The 16,524-nt window shown below is 44.6% G+C and overlaps 1 protein-coding gene across 1 annotated transcript in view; it reads left to right on the plus strand.

Annotated features, from left to right (window-relative positions):
* Positions 1-12,606, plus strand: part of LOC123378274 — a 208,266-nt gene extending 195,660 nt beyond the window's left edge. The window contains exons 10-11 of the transcript XR_006582537.1: positions 12,236-12,315; positions 12,417-12,606. The gene's annotated coding sequence lies outside the window, so the exon portion shown is untranslated. The remainder of the gene's footprint in view (positions 1-12,235; positions 12,316-12,416) is intronic.
* Positions 12,607-16,524: the final 3,918 nt, after the last annotated feature.

Consider the following 16,524-nt stretch of genomic DNA (forward strand, 5'->3'; position numbering starts at 1 on the left):
TATTGTGATCCTAGCTTACGCAGTTGTACTCTCCAGAGCTGAAATGCTCCTGTTTATTGCTGGAGTAAAGGAGACACATAGAAAAGGTGATTAAATGGTTTTAAAAAACTGGGAGTCAGAAGATCGATCTAGGTACTAATCCTGACTCTGCCATGCAGATGCATTTTCCAAAGTGCTCAGCATCCAGCTGCTTCCATTCTTCACAGTGAGAGCTGCTGAGGTGCTGAGTGCCTTGAAAATCTGGCTCTAACCCTGGTTGCTGAACACTTGGAAATCTGTCCCCCAACCGTCTTGTGTCTAAGTTTCTCCATCTATAAAATGCAGCTAACAACATTTGCCCATCTGTGTAAAGCATTGAGAGATTGTTTGCTATATAAATGCAAATTATTAATTATTATTTAATCAGACTATTATCATTAATAAGGAACTTCCCAGCAGATGGGGAAATTATATACAGCACGTATTTTGAATGCATGGATATTTTTGCAAGCTTCCTTTGCACCAGTATCGCTGCCCTGACACTAGATGTGGGAGTTAAGGAATAGATTCCAAACAAACATTGGAAACCATGTACGCTTACAGTTAAAAGAACTGAATATATCTGTGAAATGACCTTTCCAGGCTACTGAGTATAAAATGTTGAGGTCATTCACGAAACAAATAGTTGCAATCCAGGGAGATCGGAGTGTTTGAAAATGCGCCTCCAAGAGCCAAATGACCTTTACTGTTTCTCACTAAATTTAAAATGCTCTCATGAGTCCTGCTAATACAGTTAGTGAGCGAGGCTGATTCGGGGGAGGTTAGTGCATTTAGATTTAGGGCACTTGCCAAAACTCATCGCATTAACCAAGGATTTTGAAGCGAAAGGCTCCCTGTGGAAAATTTCATCTGTAGAGCAGAGATGCTACCCTAGGGGAAACCAAGGCCCCAGTTTAGGAAAACACTTAAGCACATGCTTAACTGTGTGTGGTTAAGTCTCATTCACTTCAATGGGATTTATACCTGAGATGGAAGTGGAGCATGTGTGGCCCTGAATAAGGATGCCTTCCAGAAACCAGGCCTAAACCATGAGCCCAAGCCCATCCATCTTGATGCCAATGGCAGGTCTCCAGATGGAGGGGGGTGATCAGGCTCAGATCAGATAAAAAAACTTGACTATAACATTTTACTAAACTTCCTGGTTTAAGTTGAGTAATTTCTCCCCTTCCCCTGCACTTTCGGGTTTGGACCATTTGAAGTGCTGAGATGCCATGAGAGAGGTTACTTTTGAAGTACTCCTGGCCTAATGGGAAGCATCACCTGAGAGTCTAGTTTAGCTGACCCTTATGGGTCAGTGCAGAGAAGCATCTGCAAGCTTGGATCTGAAGCAAACCTTTGAGGGTCACCCAACTGGTCTAGCAGGGCGATGTCATTTTAGCTACTGAGCTGTATTGCTTTCTGCATCCATGCTGCACTTGGTGTATGGTCACTCAACCTCTCCATTGTAGCACCATAGCCAACAGTGAAATGAGGATCGTAACTTACCCACTTCAAACTCTTTGGTGCTAGATAAACTCTAAGGATCAATGGTATCAGGAAAGGATCTAGACACAAGGCTCCCGCCTACTTTCTGGACTCAATTGCTTATGTTGGCATGTCACATATGCGCTGTTGACTCAGAATAGCTTGTTCCCATTTCATATGACGGGTAGCAACTGGAGAGAATAAATAGGAAATGTGCATTAGAAATACCTATTTCTTAGAACTGGAAGGGACCTTGAAAGGTCATTGAGTCCAGCCCCCTGCCTTCACTAGCAGGACCAAGTACTGATTTTTGCCCCAGATCCCTAAGTGGCCCCCTCAAGGATTGAACTTATAACCCTGGGTTTAGCAAGCCAACGCTCAAACCTCTCAGCTATCCCCGCCTCCTTGTAACTATTGTCTGCTGTAATGGTTGTGTTATTCTGGAAAGACTAGCGAAGCGAGAGGCATGAGGTCCTGAGAAGCCCGCAAAACCACTGGTCTCTTGGCAAGTGCCTCGACACTGCAATGAGAGAGCCTTTAAAGTGACAACTGGGCCTCGACTGCGGCTCCAGCTCCACATGAAAAGACATTATCAGCTGCCTCACTTGGGCATAGTTGGATGGAGCGTGCAGCACAAGTGGGGTGATGTCACTTCTGAAAGAACTCAAAGGAAGTGGGGGGGAGGGAGAGAACAGGGAGAAATTTGCATTTAATTGCTGTAATTTTATTAAATAACATTTGAATAATTGTTAGGTTTCTTTTCACTGGAATGCGGAAGATTTAATGCCCAGGCTTTTTTAATGTTAAAATGAAATATAATTGTAATGTTTTCTGGATTTCGGCACTGGTGGCCTCATTACATGGGAGAGAGAGAGAGAGAGAGAGAGGTGGAGAAAATAATAGAAAGTAAGTTCCAGCACATGCTTAGGGATGACAATGTTAGCTGGTTTCTCTGAGAGATGAGAATACGTCGGGCTGTATGAGTTCCATGCCTAAGAAATAAAAGTCAGAGGACACTACTGCAAATGAGAACACGGAGACAGATTCTCAGCCGGTGTAAATCTGCTGGGAGCCTTTGAAATCAGTGGAACTGTGCCATTAGACCAGCTGAAACTCTGGCCCTGTCTTTGCAAGGATATACAGCAAGCACAGGGAGGGAACACTTCCCAGCATCACCCTGCCAACATGCCTTCAAGTCTGACCTGGAGGGCCCACCTCCTTGCAGAGGGAGATAACATTGTTCTTAGGAACCAAGTATGGAATAAACATTAAGCTAACAGGGCTGCCAGGTGGCACCACTTGTTATAATGGTTTCTGTAATAGTTACACCTTCACAGAACCCAGACTGAGGCCTTGATTGCACCACTTTAGTTAAACTGGTGCAAAGGGCTGTGTGAACACTCTTATTTGGTTTAGGAGTGTCATCTTGAGCTCTAGCATAAACCTAATCAATTTAAGTTAAACTGAAATAAACCAGGTTTAAACAGATACAGGAGTGTCCACACACTCCACCAATGAGGCACTGGTTTAACTAAATTAATTTAACCTTTCACTTTTAGTTAAAACTGCACAGCATTGGGTGGCTGAGCGCCACCAACTAATTTCAGCAACAGAGGACACCATTTTAATGTTAGGCGCCCCAAGTTCCTGCAGAGGAAGGCAGGCACTAAGTAATGTCCCTGCATGCAGAGACAGATGGATACACAGCTGGCAATGGCACATCCAGGTGACCAGAAAGATGATCTGCAGGTGATGAGTGAGGTGTGAGATTTCTACGCTCTCTTAAACAATAGTTTTGTTTGCCTGTGGTGTGTTTTGAAGACGTGCCTCAAGCATCATGGGGCACTGATCAATACTAGTTTGTGGCACGAAGGACATGGCTTTCACAAGGGCTGGGGGGGTAGTTATTTACTTTCCTTTTACCCTCCTCTTTTTTTGCCCCCCACCCCGAGTCTGTCTTCCTTCCTTTATCTCTCTTACTGAGTCTTCACTCCATGCTACTCCTCCACCCCCACGCCTAGCTATAAAAAGACAGTGTGAGCCGATGGCTAGAACACTGGACTGGGGTTCAGGAGTCCTGGGCTCTAGCCCCATCTTTGCCACTGCCTTCCTGTGTGACCTTGGGCAAGTCTCTTCAGGCTAGATATACAAGTGGGATTAGGCACTGCAATACCTAACTCTTAGGCACTACCCTGGGGCGATAGCGGCGGAAGGCCTAGTTTGAGAATCCTGCTGCTGTTTAGGCGTGAGCTAGGGCTTAGAGCTGCCTGTGCGCTGTGAGGCAGTGTCAGGGCTGAGGCTTTTGCCTAGGAGATTTAGGCACCTGCAGGTGAGCTGTAGACGGCAGCCGAGCTGTAGTTTTGAGAATGTCAGTGGCACCTAAATGTTGAACTTAGGTGCCTAAAAAGGTAGTTAGGCGCCCAAGTCTCTTTGTGGATCTAGCTCTTGGCCTCTACTGCCCCTCAATCCCTTAGTCTTTACTTAGAAGCCGGCAAGGTTTTCAGGCTAGGACTGTCTTTCGCTGTGTCTGGTCAGCACCTGGCACAATGGGACTGATCTCAGTGGGGACCTCTAGGTGCTACTATAACACAGGTATTTATTCTGATCCCCGTTCTCCTAACACTCTATGGTCAACTGCAGTGACCTGGCACTGGAAGCGCTGCAGCTTCATTGCTAAAACCTGCAAAGATTCCTGCACAATCAGCCAATCAATGCTGCTGGCTATCCTGTCCCCTCCACACACACATACACCCCCCCCTCGAACTAGTGTGTCAATATTTTTATTATACAATTCTTCACCATATACAATCTCTGAATTAGCCCCTAAAGATGACTACCACGGGAGCACAAATTTCTATTCCATACAGAATGAGAATTTGGACATGTGTGAGAATTAAAGCGGCGATGCCTTCAGAATGCCTGGTTATTATGCACACGCACTCTCTGTCTTTCACTGGATCGCTGGGAAAACAGCAGGGAGGTCAACTGGTTTACTTAAGGACCTCCATGCAATTACATTCCTTTTGTGCAAGTATAATGCTTGCAAATAGTCCTACAAAATACTATGTTACATCCAGCTCGCTGCCTGCTAAAATTTCACTGGATCAGAGCTAATAAATGGTCATTTATAACCTCAATAGCTAGACTTACTTCTAGGATGAATGTTAAGGAGGTGGGGTTTTGTAGTTTAAGTCCCCATCCATTACGTTCTGCCATCTTTTCACGCCCCAGCACTGGATTACAGAAGGCACAGCTGCTGGCCGAGGTAGATTAGGAGTTCTGCTTGGTGCTGCGGCTCACACCCAGTGATAGGGCTATTTGTACAGAAGACACATGGCTCTGAGCACTGGTATTTAGAAGCTTGTGCCTGATCAGGATCTGCACAAAACTTCCTTGCCTGTTGTAGGCCCTGATTCAATGGCCATTGTAGTCAGTCTATGTAGTATTTGGCTATTACAGGACTGGTCTATAAAACAGATGTCAGCATAGGGTGCTCCAGAATATGTGGCATAATTCATGGGTGTTGCAGGCCCAGTACCACTTGTTGTGTACTGCAATTGGCTTCTTCTGTGGCGCTTGTTTAGCACTGAGACCTTATCATGGAATGTCTGACAGTAACCTTGGACTATATGAAGCCTCCTGCAATTTTAGGGATGGATCACTTTGTTTTTATGTTATTTATTTATTTATTATTGAAGTGGGGGGGGAGGGGGGGAAGCAGTTGAGGCTGTGACTCAGAAAGGCCACGTAGTGTCTTTGCTGAAGATGGGCAAATTCTAAAGTTGTCTTTTCTCCTCTGGAATTTCATTCCAAGGCCGGAGCCCCTCAGGTGCGAATGGTGTGTCCCAGCCCACGTGCGCTTTGTTCCGGGCTCTGTGACGTGTATAAACGTAGCAGCGCACAACTGGTTTGGCCATTTGCAGATTGTGCTCTACTGCGGCTGGGGTCTCACGCGTTAATGGCGAGATTCCCCGTGACGTGAATGAATCGGTCGATCAGGCTTATTGGCCACTCTCACCCCATGGAAGCATCCTTGACAGACTTGCCGGGGGGTTGCTGTGCCAGAGAGTACATGGCTACTTAGGCAGGAAGTTGTCATGTGGTTAAAAAGAAAACTCGGGTATTTTGCATTCCTATTGACCCTTCTGGGCAAACAAGGGTAGGTGCCTGTATCAACCTTCCGCTGGGCAAATCCTTCCTCTCTCTCTCTGAGCAGAGAAGCCCCTCGTGCAACAGAAACACCATCATTCCCCCCACAGCGGCTGAGGCTGTGCAGAAGCCATGCAGCAGAGCCTCCTCCCTCCCTATGCCGGCCCAGGAGTAAAGCACCGCAGCAGCAACCGAGCGCAGCGTCGCAGTAAATGGTTTGGGCCAGGGGCTCAGCCTGTCATTCTGTGCCTGTGGGGATTGACTGGTCTGGGGGAGGGCCAGGGCTTGTGCTGCTCTGATTATTGTTCGTTTTGTGTGGTGCCGCCATATGCTGGACGCTGTCCTTGCTCTGAGGCTATGAGCCTGCCCCAAAGCCCATTGTAGTCAATGGGCGTCTTCCCATTGCCTTGAATGAGCCTTGGATCTGTCTCTAACGCAGTCTAAGTCAGAGGTGGGCAAACTACATCCCATGGGCCACATCCGGCCCGCGGGGCTGTCCTGCCTGGCCCTTGAGCTCCCGGCCGGGGAGGCTAGCCCCAGGCCCCTCCCCTGCTGTCCCCCCTCTCCTGCACCCTCAGCTCGCTGTGCCGCCAGTGCTCTGGGTGGCGGGCTGCGAGCTCCTGCCGGGCAGCGCAACTGCCAGGCCTGGTGCTCTGAGCGGCATGGTAGGGTGCAGGGTTGGATAAGTGGCAGAGGTCCCAGGGGGCAGGTAGTGGGAGTCCTGGGGGGGGAGGGCTGTCAGGGGGTGGAGGTGTGGATAGAGGTCAGGGCAGTCAGGGGACAGGGAGCAGGGGGCTTGGGTAAGGGGGTGGGATCCCAGGGGGGTGGTTAGGGGCCGGGAGTCCCGTGAGGGGGCAGTCAGGGGACAAGGAGCAGGGGAGGGGGTTTGAAGGGTTGGGGGTTCTGAGGGTGACAGTCAGGGGGCGGATAGGTGGCGGGGGCCAGACTGTTTGGGGTGGCACAGCCTTCCCTACCCAGCCCTCCATACAGTTTCGGAACCCCGATGTGGCCCTTGGGCCAAAAAGTTTGCCCGCCCTTGGTCTAAGTGTTATAGTACTGAGTGTGCTGATGTCCTGTATCCTGGGACATGCGAGTCCATCAACCTGGACAAATGCAGAGCGCCTACAGGCAGAGCCCATTTACTCAGGCTTCACACAAGAGTGTTGGGCTAGGCCCTGAGGAAAGAAAAAAATTGACCCTACTCTTAGTCCAAGATAGACAAAAACTGCTGGTTCCCGTTCTCCTAACACTTCCTTTCATGCTATGGTTAATTGTGGTAAACAGCACAGCCAGATGGCCATGGGAAATTACAGCCAGAATGAACTGTCAGAAGCAGAGTAAGCTGGAGCGTGGCCATGGAATACTTCACAACACGGTAACAGCCTGGCACGACCAACCAGCCAGCACTCGGGGAAAAAGGTAACCTGAACGCTTCAAGGAAACGGCTTGTTTGAATGAAAGACACTCAGCCCGCCAATAAGCACCGAGCAGACGTAATGTCTGAGGCAATATTAGGAATAAACTTGAGGGTGGAAAACAAACACACACCTATAAGAGACCTCAATCTGGGCCCAGGCCAACACCCATTAAAGTCAAGCGAAAAACTCCCATTGGCTTCACCAGGCACTGGGCAGAAACCTCCGCCTGCATTCTGATCTGTCATTAGTACCTTTGGTGTGATAATCAAATGTACTTAAATCGGGATAAAGATACTTGACGTGCCGAGATCTATTGCTGAAAAGGGCTCGATGGGAGCTGGGTATCATTGTTATTTATTTATTATTCAGGTACAGTTCATTGTCTAGGTTACAATTTAACAATAGTCAGCGAAGAAACAAACCCCAGGCTATTAGCTGTACCAAAAACGCAGCCCGGTGTCGAAATGTTCACACTTTATTGTACTCCTCATCACAGTGTCTGAGGAGCCGCCAATAATGTATTGCGCATTGGGACCACACACTGCAGCACCATACACAAAACCTCCCCCAGTTGTCTGATAAGTATGTTCAACACAGACATCAATGGACTTACTGCTGCTTCACACTGATGTACATTGGAGCAAATTTTCCCAATACCGCTGATTTCTTGGTGCTATAAATGGAGGATTGATTTTTAATCTGAAGTGTTTCTACTTCTCAGTAACATTTCACTCATATGGGCTACCTTTCAGCGTCCATGACATTTGGTGTAGTGTTGTGTTTAACTAGCAAACAGAGAAAACAACAGTGCTTTGCATTTATAGCTCCTCATTGCATTGGAGGAGCTCAAAGTAATTTACGATACTTATGATCACCTTGGTTTGATAGCTAGAAAAACTGAAGCAGAGGGAAGTTGACATATGATTCACCTAAGGAGACTCAATAACTGTGGGGAATTGTGCTGTTTAGTTTGGTTAAGAAGCCAGCTCGCTTAGCTTCCCCTTTACTAACTCCTAGATATCCCTGCCGCCAAGTCTCTGATCTCTGTTCAGAGGTCTTTTGTATCACGTCATGCCACTGCATGTAACCTCTCCCACGAGAAATGTGGGCGCATTTTTTTAGAGAAAGTGGGACGAGGAAACAGGTACAACATATTGGAGCTATGGGTGTTTCCTTTTTAAATACGTGCAGGTAATTTGCAAGTGGAGGTATTTCAGTATTCGTATGTCTCCTGTGAACCATTTGGTTTATAGCCCTCAAATTGCTATCATGTGGTGAATCATTCCGTTTATAGCTTTCAACTTGCTATCTGGTTCACAATCTTTCTGTTTTGCATCTTCAGCTGGTTACCTAGTGGCTTTGTTCCCCATTGTTAATTGTGCAGTTTGGAAAGATGTTTTTTTTTGGAGGGAGAAAGGAAATTAATAAAGTGCACCTGCTCTGCTTACAATTTTATGCTGGAAACCTTTGGCTGGGAGAGACTTTTCCCTATGCCTCTTGCATGCAGTGTGTGCGGATCCCCGATTACCTTTCAGTGGGGTGTCTCTGGGGTGAAAAGGACTTTGAAGGGACAGTTGCATATGGGACATTGCTTGCAGATAATATCCTGGCGTTTGTAACTTCAGTTCAACTCTTCTTTTTCATCTCTGTAATTTGAACTGAAAAGCTGATCGTGAATGAGGGACGAATGCTCCATCATAGGTGTCTCAGAAGGCTATGTGGTATGGTGACCATTTAAGCTAACAAAATGATAATATTAACCTTCAGGGAGGGCCTGTTCAGACAACTTGTCAGCCTTCATACATGGATGGGTCTTTTTTTCCCTTCCATGTTTACATTAACTCCTGTTAGCATTAACAGCAGTTAACGTGCATGGAAAGGAGAGTGGGCCTTGAAGCCTGGAATGTGAATCCAGCCTAGAGGAAACATATACTGAAATGTATAGCGCAAGCCCCAGTGGTAAACTGTCTCTGTCCAGCACAGACTGTTAACCCAACACTGCTCTGATCTAGGTGAGTGTAAATGTGGAGTAAATCCATTGAGGTTAATGGAGTTATACTGGTTTCACACCAGTGTGAGGGTAGGATTATGCTTTATTGTATTTATCACACTTCAAGCCTCTTCCCTCATTTGTGTAGGATTTAAACTTCTTAAATATTTTAGATGAATGTGGTGCTACTCAAATCCTAGGGTTGGTGGGCAGTGCCCACCAAAGTGCTGGAAGGTCACCCTTTCTTCCCAAAACTGGTGTAGCATAGGCTTCCCCAGTCTCCCTGGGAATAGACCTCTGTCTTCTTCTAGAGAACTCGCCTTTCCAGAGGAGTAGGTAGTTCAGGTTCTATATCAGTTTAGTCCTTGATTTTGGCAGCTTCTAGTTAATTATGATGATATTTGTGACATGAGCACCTGTCCACCAGGTACAAGGCTGAGATCAACTCATTTGATAGAGAAAATCTCAGCCTTGGTTTTTCTACATAACCGGTGTGACTTAACTTTTATTGATTTGGCTCCTTTGAAAAGCTCAACCAAAATGGGCATCAGCTGGCAATAATTTTCACTCTCTACTGAAGTACTAGGTCATATAAGGCTGATGGTTCTCACTATCCTGAAAACTATCCAGCCAAGGCACAAAGCAAACCTCTCCCCCATTCAGGGTCTGCCTGTGTCCAGCGCAGTAGCAACTCTCATACCATGGGTATTGATTAGCTATCAGTAGACAGCAGTTACCGAATCTAGATATAGCACCTTTGGCTCTGACTCAAGAGAGTCCCTACCCCGTTAGCTAACAGAGCTGTAAAAACAGCTGGGAAAGGGGCTTGAAATGTAAATTTAAAAACACACAGTGGAATAAAATCCTGCGAGCACCTCCCAGCTCAGCCAGAGAAGCCAGTTAAAGTCAATTTAAAAACTCTTCATTGAATATCCTGGCCTCCAGACAGACTGTATAATTGGCGCAGACGACAGGTGTCGGGAAGTGTCCCAGTGTGTTATTGTGCCAGCGTATACTGCAGCTGGTATAGAAGCAGGTGTTTCAGGTAATGCACTGGGCACGGTCAAGACCTGGCTGCTTAATACTGTTACATAATTGTGAGGTCTGACTACGCTGCCTCCCTAACAATGTGCCGTACGACGAGATGACTGCTATAGCAATGGACAGTATTGGCAACCCCACATTTTAAAGTCTTATTAAATCAGGCCCGCACAGAAAAACTGAGATTTTTAAAAAAACAACAACACTTTTTTCCCAATATACCTTTGAGCACTTGGGTCGTATTTTCAGGCTTTTTTTCTGCAACTAGGATGGCTAGAAACTCACTTTTTAAACTGAGAGCTGTGAGAGAGTCTCACAATCATTGACTGCACGAGTTGGCAACAGTGTAGTGGTGAAACCCCTATGAGCGCAGTAGCATGCTATGAGGAGCTGAGATAATTATGACAACGATTTTAAGCTAGCTGGGAAGATTTCCTGGAAATTACTGACATTTTGAAGGGGATGATCTTAGCTAGCCATTCAAGGCTGATTTTTTTTCTCTTCATTACCAATTGTGTTGCTGCTCATCATTCTCTGTCATTTTTCTCTTAGGCCTGATTGGGTCCATTGCAATAAGCAAATGTAGCTCATATGTTTGTGCTGGGGGTGGGGAAGGGTCCTGTAAATCATTTCAGATGTGGCTTACCAGCCATGCCGTAGCGTTTGCGGTAGCCCCACTGGATGTTCAGTTCCCTGCTCTGTGGAGGAGAGATTTGAACTTGGGTCTCCCCAGCCCAGATGACAGCACTAGTGATGTGGTGATGGACTCTGGGACAGGCCTTTCTCAATCTCCCCCCGTTTTAACAAATAACTTTCAGTGGGGCAGGGACTTGAAGCTGGGTCTCCCAGCGCATAGGAGAGTGCTCTGACCGATCGCCCATATCATCACTGTTTGCTTTCCCTGGCTCAAGGACTATTCATTGTCTATGAAGTAATTAGGCCAGGGAGAATGACAGTACATCATAGTGGGGTTAGGGTATTTATCTAGGATATGTGGGAGATCCCAATTCAAGACCCTTCTCTATATCAGGGGGCTGGACTAGTAACAAATTCATCCCTCTGTTTATTGGGGGACGGGACCCTTTCCTGGCTAGCTGATGCAGTTTGTTTCTTTAAGAGAAAGTAATCTTCTAGTGATCTAGATTAGTTGCAAATGTCTTCCTCCAGTAGCCAATGCACTGGGGGAATGGAATGACAGTTGTGTAAAGGCTTCTGGCGCCACTGCACAGGGAAAGCCACAATCTTGCATTTCTGTTTCCATCTTCCAAGGGGGGAAATAAATGGACCGTTTCAGGATATTTACCCTTCTTCCTATGTTATGCCAAGACAGGCATACTCAGTTGCTGCAATCGTGCAGCCATCGATGAAAAATCTGAGGCGCACAAAGGAACATTTCTTTCATATTTTATTGAATTTCATTTATATTAAATTAAAAATATATTTCTGACAGATTCATGTAACAAAAATGCAGAACAGTTTTCAAATTGTTCAGCTGGGATGATCAGTGGGGGATGAGCTAAGCAGGTCCCAATCTACATTTGTCTTAACAAACAGGTAAAAGCGCTATCACCAGGAGGAGGGATTTGGGAGTGTGTACACTGAAAAGAAGATCCTAATCAGACAAAGAAAAGAGCCACTGGTTTCTCCCCAGCCTCCAAAGGAAAAAAAAAACCCATGAAAAATCAAGGCAAAGGGAAATAATCCTAAAATATAGAGCTAATATTAACCCAAGTCAGTATGTATTTTAACAGTGCATAATCCTTCATAGCTGAAATATGAGACAAAAGGTTAAAGTAACATTACGCCACACACAATTGGCATACGTTACTGTGTAAGCAAGTGCAGAAAGTCTGAACGTACCACAATAGTGCTAAACACAGAGTCACACAGAATGTCAAAATGAGATCTCCAACAAAAGCTAAAAAGGGAAATAAATCACCAGCAAATTACTTATATACAAATCAACCCTAAAGACAATAATGTTCTGAATAATGATGTCCACAAAAAGAAAAGAAAAACAACATTATCCTTATTTACAAATGCAACTAGCCATGTCTTTAACAAGCTATAAAAATACTATTCACATTTTCAAATTAACATACAGTAGTTTTTTTTGTTTGTTTGTTTCAAAAAGGTAGCTAACTCTGAGTGCACCGTGTCATGTGAATGAGGATGGCATCTTCCAACATGGTGTTGCTTCTCTTTCCCTTGAAGGTACTTCACAAGGCAGAGATCTTTTTGTTTGTATTTTTACACTTTAAGGACACAGAGAATTGGCTAAAAAATATAACACTCTAAATTTCTGCCTTTTTCAGGTACCTCCAGTTAAGCACCTCATATTGACTCTACAAGAGATGCTTTGATGAGAAGATGGAGTGGGATGGGAAAGGACAATGAACTCAACAAGTTTCTTGCACTGCGAATAGAACATTATTCTTGTAGACTCATCTAATTCCTCTGGTGTGACCTTTCTTGGGATCTGACCCATTGATCCTATGCCCACTGAAGCCAAACTCTTGAAAGTCTACCTATCATATAGCCTTGAGCCCTTTCAGAGGGAGGAATGTATAGAGGCGAGCCTAAGCAGTGGATTTCAGAGCCATATTTGGATTAAAGTGGGTTGAAATGGGGAAAATAGCAATTTTTCTGATTTTTCCCCCCCAGTTCTATATTCAAAATTTGTAATATTTCAAGCTGCTCTACACTTTGGCTGAAAAATGGTTAAAAAAAAGAATTTGTGAACATTGCTTTGTTTTTTTAATTTCTACATTTTTTTTTCTTTAACATTAGAAAATATTTTCATCAGCTCTAATTTCTGGGGCCACTCAGATATCATTTTGGGGCCCATCTCTACATATTCCAAGCCAACTCTTCAAAAAATCAACCGATAAAAAGACAGCTTCCAGCATACACACAGGCCATCTAAGTTGTATCATCTTCAAAGGGCGGGTTGTTTTAGTGCATTCAGAGTTAGTTACCCTTTACACAGCTGCTCAGTTTAATAATCGACCCATTTAACAGCAGTACCAGTTTATGCTACATATTTCATAGTACCTTACTTCAAAAGAACGGCTTACATATCTACACTTACTTATAAAATACCATTCACAGTTTGTTACTGTGGTTTTCCCAAAATGGTTGAGTCTTCGGAGTGCTATGGAAAATACAGTGTTTCCGACCCACAAAGGTTGAAAGGGTAATGTGGCTCTCACACCACTGGAAAGGAAGTATTTGCAAACAATGCACATCTGAAACAACCAGAATGAAATTGCTTTCTTGTCAGAGCAAGTACAGGACTTAAGCACCTAAATTCCACGGAGGAGCTGATGCTTCATTGTTTTTGGGTAGGCTTACTCATGCTGTACCACTCTTGTGACTACCACCAGTGACATGATTAGGCAGCTGCAACCATTTTTATTTCACTAATCACGATCATCTGACTATTCTCCCACTCTAGCCATCTGTTATTGCTTCTTGTCATATACTAAAAGTTGTAAAATAAGTGGGACTGGAACCAGTTTAACTGGAAGCATGTGCATAATCCCACCAACTTCAATGGAACTTCCGCGAGTGCTTGGATCAGGATGTTTTCCTGAATTGGGACCCAGATCTATGCACACTACCCAGCACCAATCCCTGATTTGTTCTGCTATATGAATAAAAATACCTTACGACTTGAGTAATCCCAGTGCCATTAATGCTACGAAGTAAGGTACTTCCTGTGAATAAGGGTGTCTGACTCTGGCCCTTATCTTTGAAAGAAGCGGCGCAGTGTTAGAATTTCAACTAGGAAGTGGTATGGGGGGGGTGGGGGATTTTGTCGACAAACTAATTTGGACAGTCTAAGCTAGTGCCTCCAGCCCTGCAACTTTGTTTCTGTGCATTTATCCTCTATTTTTAAAAATGTATTTGAACAAATAACTTTTCCTACCGATCTGCGTAAAGCTCACTGAAAAAAAACATTTAACAAAATCATCTAAAAAAAGCAACACTAGGCAAAGGCTGCTCTCTTAGACTGCACCAGTCTCTACCACGCTATGAAGCGTGAAAATAAAAGGAAGAACACCTCGCAATACTGCATAGGCCCATCTTCCTAAAACAAACCGATATGGTTACATTACAACAAATGTTAGCAGCAGTGGCAGGTCAACGGTAATGAGAGAATTACAAGTGGCAGATTTGAAAGGGAGCAGGAAACTGATACAACTAAATTTACAGGCTTCATGTTGTTATTGCGACTGGAAGAAGAACTTACCTTTAAAAAGGTGTTTACAGAATGAAAAAAAAGGCGACAGCATCAACCTGGAGTAACTCTTCAAAAGCCAACCAGCATCCTGGTAACAAAGGGCCTGAGTCTCATTTATTCAAAGGCCCTTATACCTCAGTGTGTAACGGGGCCTGAAAGTGGGTGCCACTATCAATGACTCTGTAAATGAGCAGTCATGCTAGAGCACCTCTGCACCCACCTTGCATTTACAACCAGGAAAAATGTGAATGGGTGTAATACGCTAATCAAGGCCCCTTAATGCTAATCAAGTCCCTCTGGCAAATATCACCCCGTCCATAGCTGGCATAAAGCTCTACACTGGCCCAGCTCCCTGGAGCAGATCATAGGGGGGGGGTGGTCCTGAATGCCCTGCAAATAGCCTCGGCGTCCCAAGGCACATACATAGGGAGCAGTGGGAAACAAAGCTTAAGTTAGAGCAACCCTGAGGCTGCTACACTGGGGAAGGGGCAGGGCCCCAGAATAGAGGCAGCCTGATAAGACTCCTTTATAGCGTGCTCACTGCATAAAGACTCCTTTCATTTAAAGTCCCTGCATGCTGCCACTGTGATGTAAAAGAGCCTTAGTGCAAATGAGAAGGCAGGCCTCCAGTGTACAAAGGTGCCTTGCAGTAACTAGCCTCAGGTCCCCGCCCCAGTCTTGTGTCACTTACACCAAAGGTTAGGTATCTCCTGCCCGCTTTGCACAGCTATAAGTGATTACACACGGTGCAGGGCACTTGAGACGCAGGCTCAGAGTGTTCACTTTCCTGCCAAGTGCTGAGCGAAGGAAGGTTTCCCATGTAGGTCATACACCAGCTCCCATTGCCTTCAGTGCGTGCAGGATCGGGTCACGAATGTGTGCGGACCAGTCTACTCTGCCCCACCGAAACAACCGGAATTATCTTCAGCCTCTTCTGGGAGGAGTTCCCCTTAGCACTACAAGCTGTGGGAGGAGCAAAGAAGGACACTCCCCATAGCTCATCAACCCACAGAAATAAATGGCACAAGCTGACCAGGCTGCAACTTGTGCAGTCAGGTGATGGCATCAGTCAATTAAAAGCTGCAAAACAGCTGGCAGTGTTAACACAGAGTTTCTCAACACAATTAGGAAGGTTTCTGGTTTGAGGTTAGTCCTTGCATCAATGCAGTAGATCTTGGCCTAAGGCTCGGATTATTTCCACTGTTTTCTACCTTAACGAGGTAATTTTCACTGACCAGAAAAAAAATAACTCGATTTAAAGAATCTTTTGCATTTGTCAATTTAAAAGGAATGTGTTACAAGGGATGCTACCAATTTAAAATCTAGGCAAATTCCATTCCTCCCAAATAATTAAAAAGGATGTAGTTGACTTGACGTCTAGTCCAATGGTATTTCGCACAATCAAAAAAAAATCACATTTTTTGTCTAAAATTTGTTTACCTACTAGTGTTACACATAACACCTAGCTTGAAAAGAGATTGAAAACAAAACAAAACCAGCAGTGTGTTCATCTTTCATTCAGTTTGCCTGTGACAATACTTTTTTCCCCTGAAAAATTAATCATTGTGCTCCAGCAATAGGGGAAAAAGAAACATTTCGAAAGGAAAATATGCTTATAAAGTCATTAAAAACTGATTGTGGACTTTAGGGACAGGAATAGCACTTGAGTTTTGACTAAGTGAGCAAAAAAAATTCAGTCAAAACTTGTTTTTCATAGAAAAACTGAGTTTAAATGAAATTTTTGGTGAAAAGCATCTGCTTTCCAACAAAAAAATAGAACATCTGTCATGATCTGTGGCCTCCCCTCACCATAATTAAAATTAAACCTAGCAGTGACAGATTTATTTATTTCATTCTTGGGAGTGCTCGGCTTTTACAGGAGGGTGGATCAGACCGTAGCTAGATATTTCTGTTGAAAACATTCGGCCTGTATATAACAAAACATACTATTGACTTTGTAGGTCAAGGTTAATCATCCCTTGAGGTTTAAAAAAAAGAATCTAGATGTTTAGGTCAATACGTTGTACCCAGAGCAATGACTTATTAAAGGCAATTTTTGGCAACAGGACTAACCCAAACCAGTAACCCAGGATACATAAATGGAAGTCATTTGTTATATGCATTTCACAGGCTGCATTTACATTTGTTGTATCTTAAAAAGAAAAACCAAGCAGTTA

The sequence above is a fragment of the Mauremys mutica genome, chromosome 10 (genome assembly GCF_020497125.1).
Source record: "Mauremys mutica isolate MM-2020 ecotype Southern chromosome 10, ASM2049712v1, whole genome shotgun sequence".
NCBI classification, from domain to species: Eukaryota; Metazoa; Chordata; order Testudines; family Geoemydidae; genus Mauremys; species Mauremys mutica.